The sequence below is a fragment of the Nelusetta ayraudi genome, unplaced genomic scaffold, assembly GCF_046127955.1.
Source record: "Nelusetta ayraudi isolate G7.1 ecotype Tasmania unplaced genomic scaffold, CSIRO-AGI_Nayr_v1 ptg000190l, whole genome shotgun sequence".
Lineage (NCBI taxonomy): Eukaryota > Metazoa > Chordata > Actinopteri > Tetraodontiformes > Monacanthidae > Nelusetta > Nelusetta ayraudi.
The window spans coordinates 810,001-832,650 of NW_027466239.1; the positions used below are offsets into that span (position 1 = coordinate 810,001).

General features: G+C 46.4%; 1 protein-coding gene and 1 long non-coding RNA gene across 2 annotated transcripts in view; one reads left to right on the forward strand and one right to left on the reverse strand.

Moving 5' to 3' along the window:
• LOC142881318 (NACHT, LRR and PYD domains-containing protein 12-like) overlaps positions 1–22,650 on the reverse strand; it is a 195,500-nt gene that overhangs the window by 92,956 nt on the left and 79,894 nt on the right. The gene's annotated exons all lie outside the window — the stretch shown is intronic.
• On the forward strand, positions 7,336–8,718 carry LOC142881305 (uncharacterized). Its single transcript, XR_012925553.1, has 2 exons — positions 7,336–8,033; positions 8,289–8,718. It is a non-coding gene; the product is annotated as an uncharacterized LOC142881305 (long non-coding RNA).

Below are 22,650 nucleotides of genomic sequence, written 5' to 3' on the forward strand. Positions count from 1 at the left end.
TTATATTTTTTATTTTCATGTAGAACATTTTATTAAAACCCGCATTGTCAAACTTTTGGCTCTACGTTTCCAGTAAACTACTGGTTCCTAATTAAACTACCGCCACGGTCATTTTACTGTCCATATTCCACAGTAAATTACAGTAACACTGGTGTGTGTGTGTGTGTGTGTGTGTGTGTGTGAGCGCGCGCTCGGCCGGTGAACGCTGCGCCTCGGTCTCCCGGGAGGAAAGTGTGCGCACCGCACCGCACTGCGCCTGCGTGGAGGCGAGTTATAGGAAGAGGCGCGTGAGGGCTTTTGTTTCTTCATCTCAGGCCGCACTCTCTGTTGTTGTGTTGTCTTGTTTTGTTGTTGTTGTTGTTTTTTGCCGTCACCTGTCGCCCCCATACCGCCTCCCCCCCCAAAAAAAGAAAGTGACCCGCGTGCCCCCACAACCATACGGCTTCCATTGTGTCACGTGCTGATCCGCGCCCATTATGGCCGAGATGGAAGCAAATCTCTCTTCTCTTCTCTTCTTTTCTCTCTCTTGTTGTTTTGTCCCCATAATTTTCAAACCCGCAGGATTTAGCAGATGCTGCGATTGTCCCATCTAAACTGTAGGGGCTACTCGAGGAGGGAGAGAGAGAGAGAGAGGGAGAGAGAGGGAGAGAGAGAGACTGGGCACATCTTCAGAGGAGAGGAGGAGAAGAGGAGAAGATCATTTAGGAGCCATCAACGGACTTCAACCTGCTCTGTTTCAGCCTTTGTGCTGTTTGTGAATAATTACCGTGAACGGGGACACGCAGGTCTGCTGTGCAGTGTGCGCGCGGTGTGAATGCGAGGGGTGGGGGGGTGGGGTGGGGGGGGCACAGGTGCGGGAGTGACAGGATGAATAACCGGCCGTGATTTTTTTGCCAAAGCTCGAGGGCTCTTGTCCTGCGGGTCTGCGGCTAAAAGCTGATGGAAAATATTGTCGCGTCTTTGATTCGCAGCAGCAGCAGCGCCACTACTTTGAGCGGCGGACAAAGGCGGCTGATGAAAAGCTCGCGTTGGAGGCAGCGCAAAACGGCTCGACGTGACGGCGGCGGCCGCTTCTGGGGCCTGAAAGAAAGAGAGAGAGAGAGAGAGAGAGAGAGAGAGAAAGAGAGAGAGAGAGAGAGAGGGAGGGAGGGAGGCGAGTCAATGGCGATGCGCGCGTCTCGTTTTTGTGCGCAAAGTGCTCCATCTAACTCAAATAAAGGAGCCTTTCCAACTTTTTTTCTTTTTAAAGGGCCACTTTAATAAAGGCTCGCGCGGCTGTGCGCCATTAAGCATATGGTGCCAAGGCGCCGCTCCTTTGTCCCGCCCCGCGAGCCTCTTGAGACACTAACTTGTGTTCTTGCCGGGATATTTAACTTCTCAATAGCGCCCAAGTTTGTGCGCCGCCCGGCGCTATCAACAAGTGGCCCCGCGCGCACGAGCTGTTTACCCCCCCCCCCCAACCCCGCCCACCCACCTACCCACCCCACCCTCCACCCCCACCCCAAGACAAAGGTGTTACACGGAGCGAAGCAACAAGTCGTGTGTTTGGTGCAGAGAGAAGAGACGCGTCGCTCTGGATCTCATCCAGTGCTCCAGTGGCGCACGAGGGCCCACCCCCACCGGAACAGTAAAGCAGCTGAGCCACTTTCAACTCCTTTATGATGCTTCAAGAACACCACTTCTAAAAAAAAATTTCACACGTTCCTCACATCCTCCTGGTCACGTGCTTTTCTCCTCTAGTTCTTCTTTGACTTTCAGCTCCCGCGACAGAAATGTTGCATTAAACTGAAACTTCCTGAAACTTTTAATCAACAAACTTGACTGAGACGAACGTCTAAAAGTCAAACATCAACAAATGAGCGCTCGGCTCTCATGAAAATAAACGCAACATTGTATCCAGTCTATTTTTTTCTCCAAGTGCATCCGTGCGTAAAAGCCGCTGCTTTTTCCCCCCAACTTTCGGCCTTTTACGCACAGCGGGGCGGTGTCAGCGGCCCCGGCGCCTCCCCGCCCGGCTGAGAGCAGCACCGGTGGACTGTGTTCACGAATAATGGAGCCAACATGTTGAGCCCTATTGAGCCTCATACAGAGTGTCCGAGAGCTGATGACGTCGAAGTCAACTTTAGTCGAGCTGACACCGAAACCCATGAATCTTCTTGCGGCCTTTCATTCACGGTTTTAATTATTTAATTATTTTTGATATTTTTACGATTGAATTGTTCTCTTTTGTCACTAATTTAAAAAAAAAACCCGAAAAGAAACGAAACTGAGCTGATTTGATGGTCATTGATAAAAAACTCAAGCAACGTCATTTTAATTCAAAAATTTACTTTAATGAATTAATTTGTTTATTTATCAATTCATTTCTTCTAAACTTGAAGTGATTGCTGTTATAATCCTAAAATCCCTCAAAAGATATGACGAGATTTTTTGAAAACGAATTTCTCCGCGTGTCATTTTCCTTTCTCTCGTTTCTTTTCACTTCTAAAGCGCAGCGACCACTTGAAAGAGTTGGAGAGAGGCGCAGCCACATGCACGCTGGCACGCACGGAGATCAAGGATCGGGGGCGGGGGGGGGGGGGGGGGGGGGGGTTGAGGCGATCCTTGGGGGGCCACGGACCTCTGGACCCAGAAACCCCCTGGTGGTCGGAACACGGCACGGTGACCCGCGGTGCGCCAGAGGCCGAGCGGCGCGGCCTTTGAGTGAATTAGCCGTAAAGACGCCTCGCTATGATCCGTGAATGCAGGGTGGATATGAGAGGCATTGTGAGCAGCTTTTGCGTGCCCCCGTCATGAAATATTACAGTCTATTCACCCAGGAAGCCCCCCCCACCCCCTCACCCTCACCCCCCTCACACACTTATTGAAAAGATATGGAAATGAACCAGACGGAGCAGATTTCAGCGCGGAATTGAAGGAAGGAGACAAAACAAAACCAAGCGCCCCCCGATATGAATATGATGAATAGTAAAACTATTCTGTGACTTTTTCCGGGAGTCAAAACTTGGTTAGGTTGCGGTTCGAATGTCTGACTTTGGACTCAGAAACCGCAGAAAGTTTCGTTGTTGTTTTTTTTGTTTTGTTTTTTTCTTAAGTTTTCCTCTTTTTTTTTTCAAAAAACAAAACAAAAGAAAAAAAGAAAAAAAAACTCCTTGAACAACTCAACAAAAAAGTGATAAATTACAAATATGCAAATCTCCGTCACGGCCGTTTTGTACGTGCGCGTCTCCATCCATCCATCTCCTTCCTGCGGCCCGCTGATCCCCGTCGCGCGCAAGCGGGCCCTCAATACGCTCACACCGCCGCTCCTTTGTTTCTCTCCTCACAGCTCCGAGCAAAGGAGGAGAAAGATTTTTTTCTTTTTTTCTTTTTCATAACGTATGCACCCCCCCCCCCCCCCCCCCCCCCCAACACCAGGCCATGCCCAGTTGCCTGGTTGCGGAGGTGCAGAAGCATGCATCATTTTTCACCAGCAGCGGCGGCCGCTCTTCCTCCACCTCCTCTTCCTCCTCCTCCTCCTCCTCCTCCTCTTCCTCCTCCTTCATCTCCTCCTCCTCCACCTCCCCTTGCTCTTCCTCTTCTCCCTCCTCCTCCACCTCCTCCTCCTCCTCCTCCTCCGCTGCTGCTCCTCCGGCTTGAACTTCACTGCCGCCCGCCCGCCCCCCCACTCCCTCGCCCTGGTATGAACGCGGCGCAGCGGGGATGTATTTGCAAGACAAACGCAGCTGTGTGTGTGCGAGCGAGTCGAGTGGCACAAAAAGGCCGTTTGAGTCCGCGCGATGGGACGGAGAGAAGTCAGCATTATGCGCGCGTCAAATCAATCAAAAACAAAAGGCCGTCGTCAAGGAAAATACGCACTTTATGGCCGCAGCGGTCGCAGCTCATTATTATTACTATTATTTTGGCTCATAATGTGGAGGCCGTAGTGCAAGTGGTGGCTTCGGTGCGGACGCTGTTAATCTCTCTCTGGGGAACTACAAAGTGTTTTTTAATCTAATTCGATTTTTAGTCAGCAGGAGAAAAATATGCCGGTGTAAAGCTCAGCGGATCGTTCGATTCCAGAGCACCTCCAACACCTTCACAGGCATAAAGTGCATGTGTGTGTTTGCAACCGAGGGACGGATTAGAGTAGAAGATAAAAATCACAGAGGGAGGAAAATATTTCAGTAGAGAGATTTTTTACATCCTGATGATTTTAATTCAAGCACAAAAAAAAAGCACTGGAGCTTTGCCCCACTGTCTGACAGAGAGCATCCATCTGGCATTAATGAAATACATCTATCTGTCTGTCTGTCTGTCTGTCTGTCTGTCTATCTATCTATCTATCTATCTATCTATCTATCTATCTATCTATCTATCTTTCTATCTATCTAGCTGACCTCCCCCCCCCCCCCAGTGAAGCCCACTCTGCTCTGCTGTGCTGTGATTTAAAGCAGCAGTGATGAGTGACTGGTGCTGGTACTGGTACTGGTGCTGGTGCTGGTGCTGGTGCTGGTGCTGGTGGCCAACCAGCACACTCAGCTCTGACTGGAAGTCTTCCAGGCCTGTGAGGGACTGTGATTAACCCAGGAGTGCTGGAGCTCGGCAGGAAGCCCTCTCACTACCAGCCACCGCTTTTTATACACTTTCCAATGGGAGCAATTAGTTTTTACAGCGAGCCTCGGCACCAACACTATATGCGTTGTTCTTGCAGACACATAGAGTATGGCTGTGAAAGAGGTGGCGGACGTGAAGAGGAAACCCTCCTGAGTCGCTTCGGCAGGCTGTGAAATATACCCTAAGTCAGTCTCCATGGAGACTCGGCCGTGTGGGCAAAAAAGCCCAATGACACACCAGTGGGGGGCGCCGTCAGCGCCAGCCAGTTCCACTCTGCTGGCCTCAGCATACTGCAGAAAAGTACAAAAGTACAAAAGTTCACCTGAATATGATCATAAAGTTATTCTCCATAGTCTGTTATATCATCCAGTTGGTGGTGCTGCTTCCATTTTTTATCCAATCAGATTCCAGCTGGCTGGTGTTGCCAGGCGCCATGAAATCTGCATGAGGCCTTGAGAAGCGACACTGCAGGCTGCTGTCGGCTGTCAGTGAACGCACCACCGGGAGATGTGATCTCAACATGTTCAACTGATTAATAACTTAATAGTTCAGTCGTTTTTTTCATTGAATCGGTGACAATGTTGAGTTTATTGGAGCAGAGTTGAAGCTGTCACAGTTCAGTGTTGCTGGACTCATTCAAACTGTGTTGAGGAATCTCTGAAAATCACTTTTTACTGTCGGTGTTGACAGCATCAGGGGCTGCTATCAGTTTGGCTCCACTGGGTTCCTACATGAAGATGATGTGATGTGTGAGTGTGATTCTCCAGCTGTGCTGTCATATTGAGGCTAATATGAGGTGTATTAAACCAGAGTGGACTCAATAGGACTCGCAGTGACACTGTACGCGTTGTGGCCCAGCCACTGCTGGGTCAGTGTAGGTCACTGTTGGTCAGCTGGATCTTCAACACCATGATTGGAGACCTCGGCTTGCTCTGCGCCAGTGAACTACCGTGTAGTTTACACAGCCGCAATGAATGACCCAAATCCTCCTGATATGGTAAATTGTTTTGAGTCCAGGTTCTACATCCTGATTGGTCCCTGGTCTGCAATGCTGAGGATACGATTTCTGAAATATTGATTTGACATCACTTCTTGTATAAATGAAAGCCTTTCTCTCCATTACTGGAAAATGAATTTCATCCATCAGAACTGAACTGGTAACACAATGGTGTTGCACTAACAAAGTGCAAAACAAGCGACTTCTTACCATGTTATTCTGGATGTGTATGATACATATTGTGTATCAGAAACATAGACGTAAAACTACATCCAGACAAACACCGGCGAGATTAAACTACCAGCCAAGCAGCAGAAAGGGATAGAAGTGTTGTGCTTTAGTGCCCAGTGGAGGAGTTGTCAGTGTCCTGTCACACACGTGACATAAGTCACGTATGACACTTATTATATGAATAAGTGTCATATAAAAGAGATGTTACTGGACCATTAGCTGTGCGTCAGGCGGCCAGCAGCAGAACGTGGAGCCTAATTGACAGCCGTCTGAAGAGAAGTGCTAATTGATTTTCAGCTTGTCCTACTGCAGCGCACCAGGGGACTGAACTGAGCCTGCTGCTGGTTGTCCTGACACAGCCTGCAGTTCACTCGGTGCTTCCTGAGCCACGTACACACCAGCAGTCAGCAGCGTGGACTCACCTGCTGCTTCTTCATCTCGACTGCTTCCTACACCGTAGATTCACACTCAAGATGTCAAGCATACGCCCAATGTATACACTTTTTGTTTCATACGTATTCTATGTGTGTTCGTTCATAGTTTTGAAGCCTTGAGTGACAATCTGCAATGCCAACAGTCATGAAAATGAAAGAAAAACCATGACAGCAGAAGTATGCAGCCAAACTATTGGCTGCTGGTGTATATTACAAACTCAATGGACAACTTTAGTCCTTTATAAATTCCTGTCCATGTCCATCTTCTGTCTTTTGGTGTACATGTTAGAAACTCCCTGCCTCTTCCCCACAGACTCACTAACTGCTTTCAATGATACTCGGTGGGGTTTATATCGTGTGTTTGTGCATATACACCCTGAACATCCTGAACCCACATGTTTCCCTGGGACTGTGTTATTTTAAAAACCTTTAGATGCCTTGTGGTAACTGATGCTGGTTTTGCTTTGTGAATGATTTGAATGGCTTTATAATTCGGGCCAAAGAAGAGAAAAAAAATGGAAGTTTTTTTTTTTTTCAAGTTTCCATTTTGAGAATAAAGTAGAAATTTTGAAATTAAAGTGAAAAACGTTAAAAATGTTAAAATCCAAATGTGGTGAATAAAGTGGACAGGCTGTGTGTACAAGCCTCATGGAGAACTTTCCGGTTACTTTGACTTTATTCACAAAATTTCAACTTAAAACTCAAAATGTTAAGTAAAAAAAAATCTCCTTCCTGTAATATTTTGCTTCTTCTTGCGGCCGTCGTCCTCTTTCATAGGAGTTTGTCGACCAAATCCTTCAATTTGAATGGATTTCAGTTTGATGAAGAGACCGACGGTCATCAGTCATATGAAAAAATGTGTGGAACAAACTTCCTGAAGATGTGACTTCTGCTCAAACTGCCAGTGCTGGACGATATTTATTCTCTTGCCTCTTTTCTCTCCCCACTTGCATTTTATTTTATTGCTGTTTTGCTGCTTTTAATGTGAACTGGTTTGCCTTAAAAAAGCCTGAAGAAAAACACCAAAATATTGTAACGTGTCTTTTTTTTATTTTGTTTTATTTATTTTTTGTGTCAATAAAACTAAGCATAATTCTTGTAAAAAAACAAACAAAAAAAACAAAGTCAAAAGTTCTCTGGCAGGAGCAACGCTGTTATTTCCACTCCAAACGGTGCCGTGGCTGAGCCAGAAAGCCCAGTGGCTTTAATCCCGTTCCAAATCATTTTTAGTGACTTATCAAAGTCAATGTTGGGACCGGCCCCTGGGAGGGGCGACATGACATTTCCACGGCAGCGTCTAAACAGGTCAGCCAAGGGAACCATGGAGTCTAAAGCAGTGGGAGGGGGACACTTTTAACCAAAAGCGTGTAACTGAATCTAAAGCCCTGGTTGAAGCCATTGAGCAGTGCAGGAATGGGGAGAGTCCCAACAATGCAATAGCATTGAATTGGCTCGCAGAGGCGCGGTGAAATGAGCAGGGAGGGGCTTTAATCAGGCATGCAAGGCTCTCAGCCTCCGGCAGCCACTCACGGTGCACAATCCCTCACAGGATTGTCTGCCCGTGTTTGTTTTAGTGTGCGATGCTTCACTTCGTCATCCTTTCATAAAGCTGCGGCAATAAGAAAAATGTGCGGCTGGCAGCGGCTGAGAGAGTGATAGAGAGTGAAAGAGGAGCGGAGGCGACGGAGAATAGAGGGCGCTGAGAGTCAGTCTGCCCTCGGCCTGACCTGCAGCTTTCAGGGGGCTTGAACACATCAGAAATCCCATTGTGGAAGGTGATTAATTGAGAGTGATAACTTACCATGAACACAGATTGTTACAGGCTTTAATGTGCTCGGCCTGGCTTTTAAACACCGCTTTCAAATCGCTTTGTAGGCCAGCATATGGGCCCAGACGTATTCAGGGAGAAAAGGCGAGCAGAAATTTATCACGCTTGTACGTCCTGCTAACAACTCTCTCTCTCTCTCTCTCTCTCTCTCTCTCTCTCTCTCGCTCTCGCTCTCGCTCTCTCGCTCTCTATTCAAACACAGATCCTCTTTGGAAGCTGAAACATGGATGGGAAAACATCTGGGCAGCGGCAGGCAGCAAAGTGTGGCTTTGAAGTTTGACCAAACGTGCATCATTATGGGCAGAACTGATGAGCACGCTAATTGGTTGTTGGGCCTCATACGCTGATTTTTTTTTTTTTTTCTGGGACATCCAAACTGAAACAGCGCCGCATGTGCAACAGACTGATGGACGGTGGAAGTTACAGTAAAGGAGGCAGAGGATGAAGTTCTGAACCAAACTGGATTCTTGAGTTTCAGGTGTCTGAATTATGTTCAGTATATTTTTTTTGTGCGTCTCTTTCATGTAAAAATGAGGAATGTTCAAGGCCCACAAGGCCCAGATGGTGCACAGTGCACCAGCAATGCTGAATCAATGTATTTGTGTCAGTATATAAATAAAGAATTGACTATGGAGCCTTGATATCTTTCTTGGCCACGCTTCTGTTTGACTTTGCACCTTTATGGACGCAACATTTTGCAATTATATGAAGAAAAAAACCAAAGCATCACATTTGAGTGAGTGGCCGACGTGGAGGAGCACATTGATCATCCATTGAAAGAGATCCACAATTCAGACGAGGACCATGATGTGGCAGGATGTTTCCCTAGTCACATTAAACCAATTGAAATCCAAACAGGTGAATAATGCGGCTTCTGTGGCTACGTTTCCATTGCAGCTTTTTCGGGAAAATTAAAGCGATATTCCTAAAAGTTTGACAAGGCACAATTGCGATTTGCAGGTGTTTGGTGTGAATATCATGAGCCGTAATTCTGGTCCAGCGAGACGCCACCTTGAGGAGGACGGAGGGACAAAACATTTTGCCTTAAATCTGCATTTCCATGTTGTTTGCCGCCCAGAATGCTGCTTCTATTTTTCTCTTTGATGACTTGTAAAAAAAATATTACGCCTCCTCCTCCTCCTCCGTCCAATCACAACGCGCCATCTACACTGGTCAGTCAACTGGTCACGTGTCAACCGTTTAGCCATGTTTGAGAGGTTTTTCCAGGTTGAGCTGTTTGCATCACCAGGTTTTTTTCATTTATTTTTTTATTTTTTTATTTTTTTACATATTTAGGTTTGGTGCAATTCTAGGGGTGATGGAAACGCAGCTAGTCACTGGTTCTGGTCCAGTGCAGATGAAAATGTCTCACTGTGGAATATCAGAAGAAGGAGGAGAAGGAGGCCTGTTGACGTCCAAGCGAGCAGTGAATGGTCAAAGTCTGCCCTCGTTCAAACACACAGCAGCCAGCAGGAGGAAGACATGGGGGCAGAATAAGAGGAAGTGGAAGCAAACACATGTGGAGTGGCGAGTGCAGTGTTTGCAGTGCTTGCAGTGTTTGCAGTGTTTGGTGTCTGGACCCTCACATGCACTCTTATCTGCTCCATTACTGACTGTCTGTCACCAGTGATGTATGAGTGCTGGGCAGCAGCAGCGCTGAGGAAAAGGTTGGGACCTGCCCCGCACCACATGGCTTCAAGGGCTCCATGGTGGGCCATACAGCAGGGGTGGGGCAAACTACGGCCCGGGGGCCAATATGCGGCCCACTGAGCTTTTTAATCTGGCCCTTAAACCGACCTTGAAGAGATGATGTTAATAGTCAGTCATAAAATGGCAGAAATCACCAGCTTTGATTCACCATCAGACACTGTGCCCCCCCACCCCACCCCCCACTCTCTCTCTCTCTCTCTCTCTCTCTCTCTCTCTCTCTCTCTCTGTGAAACACTATGTCTCATCACAACCAACTCGGCAGCTCCTGCTTGATCAAACACAGGGGGAAGAGCTCACTGTCACTGCCAGTCAGTGTTATTGATGAAGTCAGTGGAGGTCATGTGTCGCACATAATCCATTCAGTTGCTTCTGCTCTGCTATCCACCACTTTTGGAGGAGCAGACGCAGCTTTCCCTCAAGCTCCCCCTCAGGCCTCAGCAGTTAAACCTCCGCAGTCTTTTCACAATCGCTGTTTAATCCCACTGAGCGCCCGGCTGGCTTCTGTGCATCTGATAGGGCCAGTCTGCTGCGGGCTTCCATATTGACAGGAGGGGCGGGGGTGGGGTGGGGGCGGGGGGTGGAGGTGGTGTTAAGCTTGGAGACTTATCAGTGGCGCTCATGTAAGCTAAGCTTATTAAGTCCACAGAGCAATTATCACAAAGTCAATATGAGGCCGGCAGATGATTGCAGTGAGCTGGGCTGTGCAGGTCAGAGGAGTCAGAGGAGGCTTCCTCATCAGCGCCTCCGCACAGGGAAAGACTGCAGCCTCTGGCAACCTTTGCTCCTCTCTCACTCCATCACGGAGCAGATGGAAGGAGAGCGAGAAGGAGGGAGGGAGAGAGAGAGAGAGGGAGAGAGGGAGGGAGGAGTGCAGTGACTCCACAGGAGGAATGTTGTCCTGGTAAACTAAAGAACAGAATCAAAAAGCCTAGATAGTTCTGTTAGTGGAGACGTTCTGCAGTGGGAGGCTGAGTTCAGCCAAAGGCCACCGCGGGGCTCATGCAGCGCTCGTCATGCAACACGCGTGTTGTGGGAAACACACGTGGAGGCTTCAGGCGGCGTTGGGGAGCCACAGCATCACTGACAAGAAGTGAGGCTGTCGCGGCTTTGCTGCTGACACCACTGAGACACACTGATCGATCGCACTGTTGTTGATTGATTGATTGCTGGTGTTTATTTCAAATATGCAAAAGTAAATAAAAATAGATGAGACAAAAACAAAGAAGTCATACTTCTAAACTCCCAGCAGCCCTCCTCCTTAATAACTTCCAACTACCTCCTTGTCCTTGTAAACCCGCTGAGACACTCATGATGATACTTATGGTCAAAATAAGCTCCATTACACTCATATAGAGTAGATATGTACGTATATATATGTAATGCTGGAAGATTCTGTTACGGCTCTTTGTTTTCGCACTTCCAACTTCCATTCAAATTCACCTCAAACCTTCAGCAGTTTGCTTGTTGCACCAGAAGAACTGATTCTTCCACACTTATTTCTAACATATCATTTACATTGTGTGTGTGTGTGTGTGAGTGTGTGTGTGTGTGTGTGTGTGTGTGCGAGCGAGCGTGCGGCCGGGCCTGTCACTCAGTGGATGTGACTCCCAGTCCATACATCACGTCGGCCTAAATGAAGATGTCATTGGTGACACGTTGTGTCTACATCCTGATCAGGGAGGCGTTGCTTTGTGCCTGCTCCACACCATTGTGTGTGTTTTGGGCTCTTCTCAGGCTCCTCCCACTCAATGGCAGCATTTGTATGTTTTAGTGCTTGCTGTGCCATTAGCTCCAGCTCCTACAAAGGAGGCCCGGCTTGACCCGGCTAGTGCTGCCCTCTCTCTCGGCGGCCCGTGGTCTGCTCTTGTCAAAGGCTGCGCTGCCCTTTTCTTCTGGACCTTCAGCCACGGCTGCTGAATGAGGCCAGCGGCTGATTTAAAGCTTGTGGTCAGAGAACTGGGTGAAGGTCAGGCCAGCAGAGGTCAAGCCCGGAACATCTGATTGACTTCAATACGTGAGCGGTGGTATAGATGGAGCTGTAATGACCACTGGGCCTGAGGTCTTGTGTCTGAGCAGCACACTGTCACAAAGGTGTGATGTAAATCGTTCTTTCTGCTCGGACCACAGGAAGTCAACTTGTTTCATGGATCAATCAATCAATCAATCAATCAATCAATCAATCGATGAACTTTGTTTTCCCAGATCACATCAAGAGACGTCTCCGAGCGCCTTCGCGGTGGAAAACAGAGAACGACTCATCCAGTGGGCATATTGAGCGTATAAGACAACATTACTACCATGTTTCCAATTAGGTCACTTCTACTTTTTCATGTTCAAATTGATCTGCATCTACTTTCCCATCTTCAAGTAGCCAAGTGGCCCTGGTGATGAAAGCAGACTGGGGGATTTATTTCTGATGCCATTACCAGCACCAGCTTAACTTCGCAGCACCAGTCGAAAGTCTTTAGTACTTTCTCCACTGGAGGTAGACAGTGAGGACTTCAAATATATGAGCAAGACATACGTAATGATGCAGCAAAGAAAAACACCTTCAATAACTCTAAATATGTTTTTTTTTTTTTTATGAAAGGTGGATATTTGGAAGAATTTCAAAATAAAAGGTGTTTGAGTTATCGGACACTTTTTATTGTTTCCTCCATAATTCCATGTGCGTTCATACGTCGTTTCGATGCCTTCAGTGAGAAACTGCAGTGTCAATAGTCAGAGACATTGTATTCATAGGCTGAGTCCAAACTGTTGACTGCTGGTGTATTATCATTCCAGAAGAAAAGCTACCACTGTTGATGTGGATGCCAGGATAGGATTTAAGCTCATGTCCACTTGGGCTTAATTCAGGTTTGTCTGCGTTTTCACTGCAGTGGAACAGAGCCAGCGAAGGTCCCTGAAGTGGGAACCATGCCAGTCAGCGTCATGTCCAGTTTTCAGAGTGAAATCCTGCCCTGAAAAGGCTTTGAGTCCCAGTGGACTCTTCTTGACTGCCAGTTTGTGGAAACCACTGTGGACCCAAAGGCCAGTGGGTGTGTGTGTGTGTGTGTGTGTGTGTGTGTGTGTGTGTGTGTGTGTGTGTGTGTGTTTGCAAATGAATAGAAGCCATGCCTGTCACATTAGCCATGGTTGGGAGTGTTAGTGGGCGTATTTCTATCACTGTCTGTTTCAGTCTGGCAGAGACAAGCATGTCAAAGCGAAAGCCTCAGAGCTCTTTCTCCGTCTATAAAGAACAGAAAGGACATGGGGAAAAATGGAGAGAGATATAAAGGGGGGCAGGCCCCCTACTCATCTACTTCTTGATAGTCTTTGTACATTAGGACAAGAAAATAAATGTGTAGGTGTTTGCCACTGACAATAGAGTGCCGCTATGACCAACTGGGTCTCTTTGAAGTGTCACTTGGAGAAGAAAGGAATTGTGTTCCAGTCCCAGAGTTGGAAGCAGCCCAGTTGTTCTGGCTTCTAACAAGTGAGTCACCAACAAACCACAGCAATTACAAACAAGGAACCAAAGAGGAAGATTTGTAAGGTTTACCACTGGAGGGAGGAAATACATGATCAAACTAGACTAATCCATCTGATCTAATCTATCTAATCTAATCTAATCTACCGAACACTCCTGTTTTATATCTGCTACCAAAAATTCATAAGAGATTAGAAGAGGAAGTGCAAGTAGCAAGTAAAGACTGTCTGAACACCCTCCCATTTGGTGAAGCAATAGTACACACCCTCCCCTCTTCAACTGCTGATGTCTTGAAGTTGCTGGATGATTTAGGTGTCAGATGGCGCTATAGTGCCAGGAGTGTAGGACCCCAGAGCAGGGACGAGAAGAAAAGTGCTCCGTTTCAGAGACCTTCAGAAGAAGGTGGTTTTGCTTTAAGCATCCATCCGTCCGTCCATCCTGCACTCAGGGTGGCGCTGGGTCGGTTGGAGTCCATCCTCACTGTCAGAGGGCCAAGGCAGGGTGACACCCTGGACAACTCACCAGTTCATAGCAGGCTTTGAAGTTAGATTTAACCAGTGGGGGGCGCTGTCAGGCTCAGCTAGTCCTTCTCTGCTGGCCTCACCATACTTAGAAAAATACATTTTCCCATAAATATGATCAAGTTATTCTCCATATCACATCATATATCATCCACTTGGTGGCGCTGCTTCCGTTGTCGTATATTACTGGTAGAGTTTTTATCCAATCAGATTCCAGCTGGCTGGTGTTGCCAGGCGCCATGAAATCTGCCTGAGGCCTTCAGAAGCGACACTGCAGGCTGCTGTCAGTGAACGCACCACTGTCAGATGTGGAGTCTGCGATGCCGAGACCAGCTGATTGGCTCTACGCTGAACTTTACACGGAGACGTCCTGTGATTGGATAAGAAGCTGAGAGCCTCTAAGCCTGAAGTCAACCTAGAGATCTAGTGGCCACCAGTGAAGCCACCACGGCTGAAGGAGAAGATGAAGATTTAGTTGCTGAATCATCTGCAAGTTATAATGTAACTAACGTGGTGCATTGACGCAGCAGCTGCAGCATGTTTAACTGATTAATAACTTAATAGTTCAGTCGTTTCTTTCATTGAATCGGTGACAATGTTGAGTTTATTGGAGCAGAGTTGAAGCTCTCACAGTTCAGTGTTGCTGGACTCATTCAAACTGTGTTGAGGAATCTCTGAAAATCACCTTTTACTGTCGGTGTTGACAGCATCAGGGGCTGCTATCAGTTTGGCTCCACTGGGTTCCTATATGAAGATGATGTGATGAGTCAGTGTGACTCTCTATGGATTCTCCAGCCGTGGTGTCATATTGGGGGTAATATGTGGTGTACTAATTCACAGTGGACTTAATATGACACCACTGATGGCCTAGGTGCAAAATGCACGGCCCGCCACTGGCTTTAACTGTATTGTGAATAGAAATAGGTGGAGTTGTGGAATGTTCAGTGCCTCGGTGGTGGAAGACGGACAGAAAAGAAGGCCACGTGATAGCGATGAGTTGATGGAAACCTAAAGATCGGCATAAATGTGTGCAAAGGTTCAGACAGAGGGTTTGAGAGCTGGCCTGATGGGTGGATGGTCACTGATCTACTGGACACCAGGATAAATTCCACCAATGCAACTTCAGACTTGGGCACTTTCTGAATACTTGTTTTCAGGGAACCTCGTGTTTAAACCTATGAATGCTTTGAACACACACACACACACACACACGCACACACACACACACACACACACACACACACACACACACACAAACACACAAGTGTGTCGTGGATTGGTGATGCTGTGGAACTCTGTGTGCTTTGGCCAGGAGATACTGCATTCATCCACATACCTCATTAAGTGTGAAGAGTTGGTCTGGAAAGAGTGATGGATGCTCTTCATTGTTGACTCTGTGCTGAACCACCAGTTGCACATTAACTAAAAGACCAACAGTGGTAGGAGCCATATTCACGTGCAGCCCATATCTGCCGTTTCTTGAGCTGATAGCAGGAGAAGCTGCGAGATGCTGCTGATGAGTTACTGCTTAGATTAACTGTCTTCACCAGGACACTCAATCTGGTTAGAGTCTAATTAATGACCCAATTATTAAGTCTAATGAACTAATCATGCATTTCTGGATGTTGTTTCTTAAAAACAACAGCATAACAACAACAAAAAAAAACAGGGACGACAACCACAGCAGTGGAAAAAAGTTTTTGCGATGTATTTGTGATGGACTGTGTTGCACTAAGAATCAGTGTCCAAGTGCAGTCACCAACATTGACCCACATGCTGCACGTGCACTGTTCCGTCCAGCTCACAACTGGATTTTGCAGTCCTTTGCAACACATCCAGAGTACAAGACTGAAGAATTTAGCGTCTTATTTTGTCTTATTAACAATAAACAACATTGTTCTATTTGTTTGTGCACCTCTGACGCAGCCATGCGATTTGAAACACACTCAAGAATTCTGATGTCTAAGAAAAAAACACTTTGATTTTCCACTCTTGTATAAGCATGAACCACTGAGAGCAGAGCTGAGGAAACTGTTTGACTGGGGGGTCACATTGGGTTCTACAGTGTGCCAGAGGGGGGTAGCGGAGCAGCAGCAGATGGATGGCGTGTTCTGGTGAGCCACCTCATTGGAGGAAACCATCTATCCTGGGATATGATGGAGAAAACATGTTGCTGTAATGTCAATGGAAAATGAAGCAAAGTTGCAACCAAATCAGTGTCTTTGAAGCCCCACCAGGGTGTTTAGCTCTTAGAACCACCCAGAACCATCTAGAACTGCCTAGAACCACCCAGAACCAGCAGGGTGTTTAGCTCTTTATTGAAATGACTCTGGAAACACTGCAAACATGGAGGAAATACAGCTGTTTTATGACCTTGTTCAAGTTTGACGGCCCTGATTAAAAAACCTAATGGGCCGCACATGGCCCCCGGGCCATAGTTGGCCCACACCTGACTTAGAGACATTAATCTGAGATGGACAAACTAGTTTATTTCTGAATGACACACAGTCATTATGAGAACCAAACAGTCTCTGCTGTGTGAAAGTTCAGTGCCGACTTGGTCACTTAGAAAATGACAGTGATGTTTCTCTCTATCATACGTCTATTTTTAGCCACAGTCTGATCCTAAGAATGTAGAAACTGATGATAGAATCAATTGTTGTCTGTTTCCTAATATTATTATATTCCCCTTTGGTGCACAAATGCAACGTCTGAAGGAAATGCTCAAGAAGACCTTGTTCGCTGAGAGGTTGCTGATGTGTGCAGTGGTGGGGGAGGGGAGGGAGTGCTGGGGTCTCTGCCAATATAAATGTGCTAAAAGAGCTTTTAACGTCCAGTGGGTTGTGTTCCAACCAAAAGTATAAAGCCCTGAAGAGACCACGCGCACGTTCCAGTGTCTCACCTACTCGTGAAAGCCATATTGTTCTCCAAAAGCTGATCGGTGATGACAGAGTTCTTTAGAGACGTCCGTGTTTACTCTCAACACTTGAAGCACTTGAGCCACTTCAAGAAGCTGTTTTTGTATTAGCACTTGGAGCAGAAGAAGACATCAGCAGTTGTTGAAATTGTTTCTTATTCTGTCAGTCATACCAAAGCCATATAGTCCCAAGTGTGATGATTTATCTGTGTGTCTGTGCCAAGGAGCTGAGAGGCCCATCATTAGGACTGGACACAAAGGTCCAGTGCAGGACTATGACACACAGAGACTCCAGTTAAAAGGACTGCACCTGGCTTTCTGTTTCAGCACTGTGGAAGAGAAACCTGCTTTTGACGTCACCTAATCAGCACCCAAAGAAAGGTGACATCAATAGACCGACAGAAGATGTTTAATGGTCACTGCTTTGACACTGATGTCAAACGTTGGATCCACAATGAAGCGCGAAGCTGGAGGTTGCAAGATTCATTTCAGTGATTTTAGTATTTAGATTTTCCTCTGAGCTGACTTGCTTGCAGTGGTTTGGATTTGGAGATTGATGACTGATTACTCAAGTTTGAAATTAGCTGGAGTTTAGAAAGCTACAGAATTCAATGCAACAGCCATGGATGATCCGAAGATTATGGCTTTACCCTGTGGACACGATAGCACGAGATGCAATGTAAACCTCAAGCTTCAAAGCTCATTGCTGTGGTTGGCTGGCTGGCTGGCTGGCTGGCTGGCTGGCTGGCTGGTCAGCTGGCTGGCTGGCTGGTCAGCTGGCTGGCTGGCTGGCTGGCTGGTCGGCTGTCTCGGTCTTAAGCACAAGAACAGGACAATCAGTAAATCCAGAAAAATAAAAAGATCACTGAAGATTGAGTGATAAGAGTGAGGTGAGGACGGAGCCAAAGCCTCCAGCATTAGATGAACATCTTAAAGAAAAGTGAAACACAGTTTCATGAGGAGCGCCTTTGTCTTTTTTGTTGTTAAAGCACAATTCCCTTTGCAGCAACTTTGTGAATTTAGCACAGAAATCCTGACGTTCAAACCAAGAATCAGAAACACGAAGAACTGAGTGAGTGGCACCGTGATCCGGCAGCAACACTGGAAGCGCTGACTAAAGGGTTTGAAATATACTGGTGTACCAAACGTTGGCAGAATCTATTTTATATCACTCAATACAATTTTTAATGATTTATATGAATCATCTTTTTAGGTTGAAGTGCAAGAGCGATCTGGTGTTCCTGGTGCTGAGGATCTACTGCTTGCAGGCTCCTCACAATGGGGGTCAGAACACTTGTGTGCTGAAGTGGACTCTCCAAGTCTCCCAAGAACACCATTGTGTTCCAAATGGGCAGTGTGAAGACAAATGACAATCCTGGCCAAGAGGGCAAAACATATCAAACATATACGTAGACGTTATAGATTAATATCTGCTCTTTTCCCTTAAACGTGAACAAAGCAACAAGGACTTGTGGGACAGGCGGTGGGATGTGAACACGCAGCGTGTGGCAGCAGGCCAGGCTGGATGCTTTCAAGTCCTTATCAGTGTTTGCTGTTGTGTGCCGGGAAGCTGCCCCGGTGCGTCGTAAAGCCTCGGCGCTGCGACACCACGCCAACCATTCACCATGTGTTTGAAGCCATCCCAGTGTGCAGGCTCAGCAATCATTAACCGATCATGGAGAACCACTCACAATATACATTAGCCACCTATTAGCCCCCACTAACACGCTGCCACAAATCTGTTGGCATCTATTGTATTTCACGGACGCTTGTGAACATAAAGACAGATGCAGGGCAGTGTGCTTCAACTTTGTCTTATCTGAAGTAAGTGCAACGGTCATAATTTTTTTTTTTGGCCACATGTGCTATTTCCCATTATTCAGAGGGTAAAGGGACCTAAGTAAACTCCAATATATCAATAAATCACATATCTGTGCAGAGAGAGAGCAGGTTTTATTGCATCTCAACAGGATCTGGGGGTCCTTCCATCTCCAGCAATGGAGGTCAAGTTTTATTTGTCTTCAGACAAGAACGCACGTTGGAATCAAACATCTTGCTGTTGAAACCAAGCAGTCACTGGGCACAGTGGCAGCAGTGGATATACTTACAGTTTTATTCCACTGGGCCGGCCCACTGCCTTTGCGTGTCTGTGTGTTAATCGTTTTTTAATAGTTGCCTGCATGCTGTCACATTCTTTTCAAGATTAGACAATAGACAGTCGACTGTTGTTAACTGAACATTAGAAATAGGCCCTTGATGAGTGTGTGTGTGTGTGTGTGTGTGTGTGTGTGTGTGTGTGTGTGTGTGTGTGCAGAAGATAAAGCTTTGCACAATTTGCTCTTTTTTTTATTCTGCTCTTTTTCTCAGGTGAACATGCAGCCAAGTGAACTGGTGAAGTGAGGTGAGTGCAGCTCATCTACTAGGTCAGGTAGCTAAAGGGGTTGGGGGGAGGAACCCTCTTTTTCCTTTTTTTTTAAAGTAAATACCAAATCATTTTTAGAAAAACGTTTTGGGATATTTCATATCTTAAGTAAATACTAATAATAAAAAAAAAAGAACAAATGAATATACAATACTAGCCAGAAAATTAGAATATCCTGAAAAGGTTGTTGTATTTCTGCAGTTCAACTTAAAAGGTGAATGTGACGTATTATATAAAGGAATAATATGCAAATCAATATATTTCAAGTTTTTATTTCTTTGGATTTTGCTGATCGGGTCTTGCAGCTTAAAGAAAACCCTCAAATTTTATCATAATTTTCTGAGTTTGTGACTTTGTGGTTTTAATAAGCTGAAAATCTTAATCAGCAAAGTGACAACAAGGAACTGCTTGAGAGGTCAGCTTGCGTGGAATGGCTCAATAAAATGTGTTGCTTTCATCTTTGATGTTAAACTGCCAAAATAAAACAACTTTTACTGGATATTCTCATTTTTCGGGTGGTACCTGTAAACATAAAAAATGTTTGTTCATCAAATTATTTTCACTTTAAAATGATGAAAGTGGGGCGACACGGTGGCGCAGTGGTTAGCGCTGCCGCCTCACAGCAAGAAGGTCGTGGGTTCGATTCCGGGGCCTGGACCTGGGACCTTTCTGTGTGGAGTTTGCATGTTCTCCCCGTGTCTGCGTGGGTTCTCTCCGGGTTCTCCGGCTTCCTCCCACACTCCAAAAACATGCATGTGAGGTCAATTGAACACTCTAAATTGTCCGTAGGTGTGCATGTGAGTGTGAATGGTTGTTTGTTTCTATGTGGCCCTGCGATGAACTGGCGACTTGTCCAGGGTGTCCCCTGCCTTCGCCCTATGACAGCTGGGATAGGCTCCAGCAGACCCCCGTGACCCTGACCTCAGGACTAAGCGGGTATGGAAAATGAATGAATGAATGATGAAAGTGACCTTAAAAATTACACCACAGGGGAACCAGCATCGACAATGTTGCCGGGCTGCAACATACATTTATTAAAGCAGATAGAACGTGCAGTAAAAATTAGATAGATAGATATAGATGGATAGATGGATAGATGGATAGATAGATAGATAGATAGTGGATGGATGGATGGATGGATAGATAGATAGATAGTGGATGGATGGATGGATAGATAGATAGATAGATAGTGGATGGATGGATGGATAGATAGATAGATAGATACAATCAACAATACACAACTATAAATACGAACTTGGAAGCTTTGTTGTGAGAACCAGCGCTATAAAACACCACAATCAGACAATCCGCTGGTTTCATTCTATAAAAACCTGGACTCGGGGTCAGTGTTTGTGTACTGTCACACGGCGGCGTGAACAATTTATCTCGGCGCTGACAGATACGGCGTGAGTGAGTCTCGTCAGCACGACTTGTGTCGCCGCTCCACTTACATAAGCTTTGTGGATGGCAGTCAAACATTTGTGCAAGATAAAGAAGCCCTTGAACGCCACCAATCCACCTGCAGCCTGTTTGTTTTCTCTCCGAGCGCTCCCACACGTTGCGCGGCGGCGCTCAAACACGCAAGTGTCGCCAAACACTGCGAGGTGCGGTCTGCGGCTGCGAGTGTGCAGCGCCGTCTTTATGTTTTTATGTGCGCTCCATAGACGACAATTGCAGGCTGGAATGCTGCCAAGCCCTCCACGCTGCACTGTTCAATGTCTGCAGGATTTCACAGCGGTTTAGCGCAGTGTTTGTGACCTCAGTGCTTTTACTGTATCCTGCTTCGCAGTTAAATGTTTGTGTGTTTAGGTTTCTTTGGACATTGCCGGACCCACAATAAATGAGAGTAAAAAAGTGCTTATAAAGTGTTACAATTACTGTATTGTAAATAAAAACCACATACTGCTGCATCACAAGTCATTTTGTGGCGGGAAAGCTGTTAAATTACAGTACGTAGTTGTGGTTTTACTATGATTTACAGTGAAATATTGACAGTGAAAGGACCGTAGCCAGCCACAGAGCCACAGTGGGGATGAATCATCGTCCTTTGCTTCGACAGTGAATGACAGTGACTCTCCAGAAATGTCTTCCACCCACTGCAGCTCAAACACAGATTTCCTCCCAGTGGCATTTCTGCACTCAAACCAACACTGTGTGTTCTGTTTATTCCACAGAAGCCCTTGTGGAGGAGCGGGCCTCAACCTATTTCAGTGTGAGCGCCGAGCGCTTCGATGCTAGCCTGGAAAAAGCTTCATTGTTGATGCAACCTGGAGCCGTAATAAACTACGTGTGTACAAAAAACAAACAAACATGTGACTTTTACACCACTTCCAATCAGTTCTGATCTTTAGAGATGAGGAAACACTGGGGCACCCTTAGGGACAGCATGTGCATCTGCATGTGGCTGGACTGCAGCACCGAGCAGCAGCACAGACAATGTCCAGACAATGCAGGAGGCAGAACAAAGAGATCCCTCGAAATAAAATAGTGAGCTGGTGAACAACCAGTATTTATAGCAACCTGTGTTTGAAATGCAGCCTAATGTCAGCAACACGGATGAGGTCACTGTTCCTATTGTGATGTAGGTCCGCTTGTGTGTGCATGTTGCCAGTTGTGTGTCATAGTGTGTTTGTGTGTCTCTTCGCGCAGGCATGTGTGCAGCCTATATTCATGTTCTTGCTTTCCTCTTTTCTCCTCTCTCTTTTTTCCTTCCGCCTTTCTTTTTCAACAGAGAGGAGGTCAAAGTTCTTCATAACACCAACATGAAGCCAGACTGGAGGATGACCTTCAGGGTGAGAGCAGGGGCGGGCAACTCTCTGACTGCTGGGGCCACACTGGGTTGTGAAATGTGCCAGAGGGGGGTAGCGGAGCAGCAGCAGATGGATGGAGTGTTCTGGTGAGCCACCTCATAGGAGGAAACAATCTATCATGGGATATGATGGAGAAAACATGTTGCTGGAATGTCAATGGAAAATGAAGCAAAACAAAGTTGCAACCAAAGCAGTGTCTTTGAAGCCCCACCAGGGTGTTTAGCTCTTAGAACCACCTAAAACCACCCAGAACCCATCTAGAACGATCCAGAACCAGCAGGGTGTTTAGCTCTTTATTGAAATGACTCTGCAAACACTGGGAACATGGAGGAAATACAGCTGATGAATGACTGACTGATTATCAATATAATTTCTTCAAATTCGGTTTAAGGGCCGGATTTAAAAGATAAACGGGCCACAAATGGCCGCCAGGCCATAGTTTGCCCATGTCATGGGTTAGTGGAAGGAGGGAAAAATAAAATAATGCAGAGTCAGAAGCTTCATGCAGTCGGTGTGTGGTTGCTGCCTGCAGTAAAATAGATAAATACATAAGTAAAGACAAAATGTAACAATAATTGAAGGGATTAGTAAATATGTGTGTGTGTGTGTGTGTGTGTGTGTGTGTGTGTGTGTGTGTGTGGTGCTGGCTGATTGACCCTGGCTAATTGCTGCCCTTCTTAATCTGTGTGGGCACTCAGCCATTGGCTCTGGCACA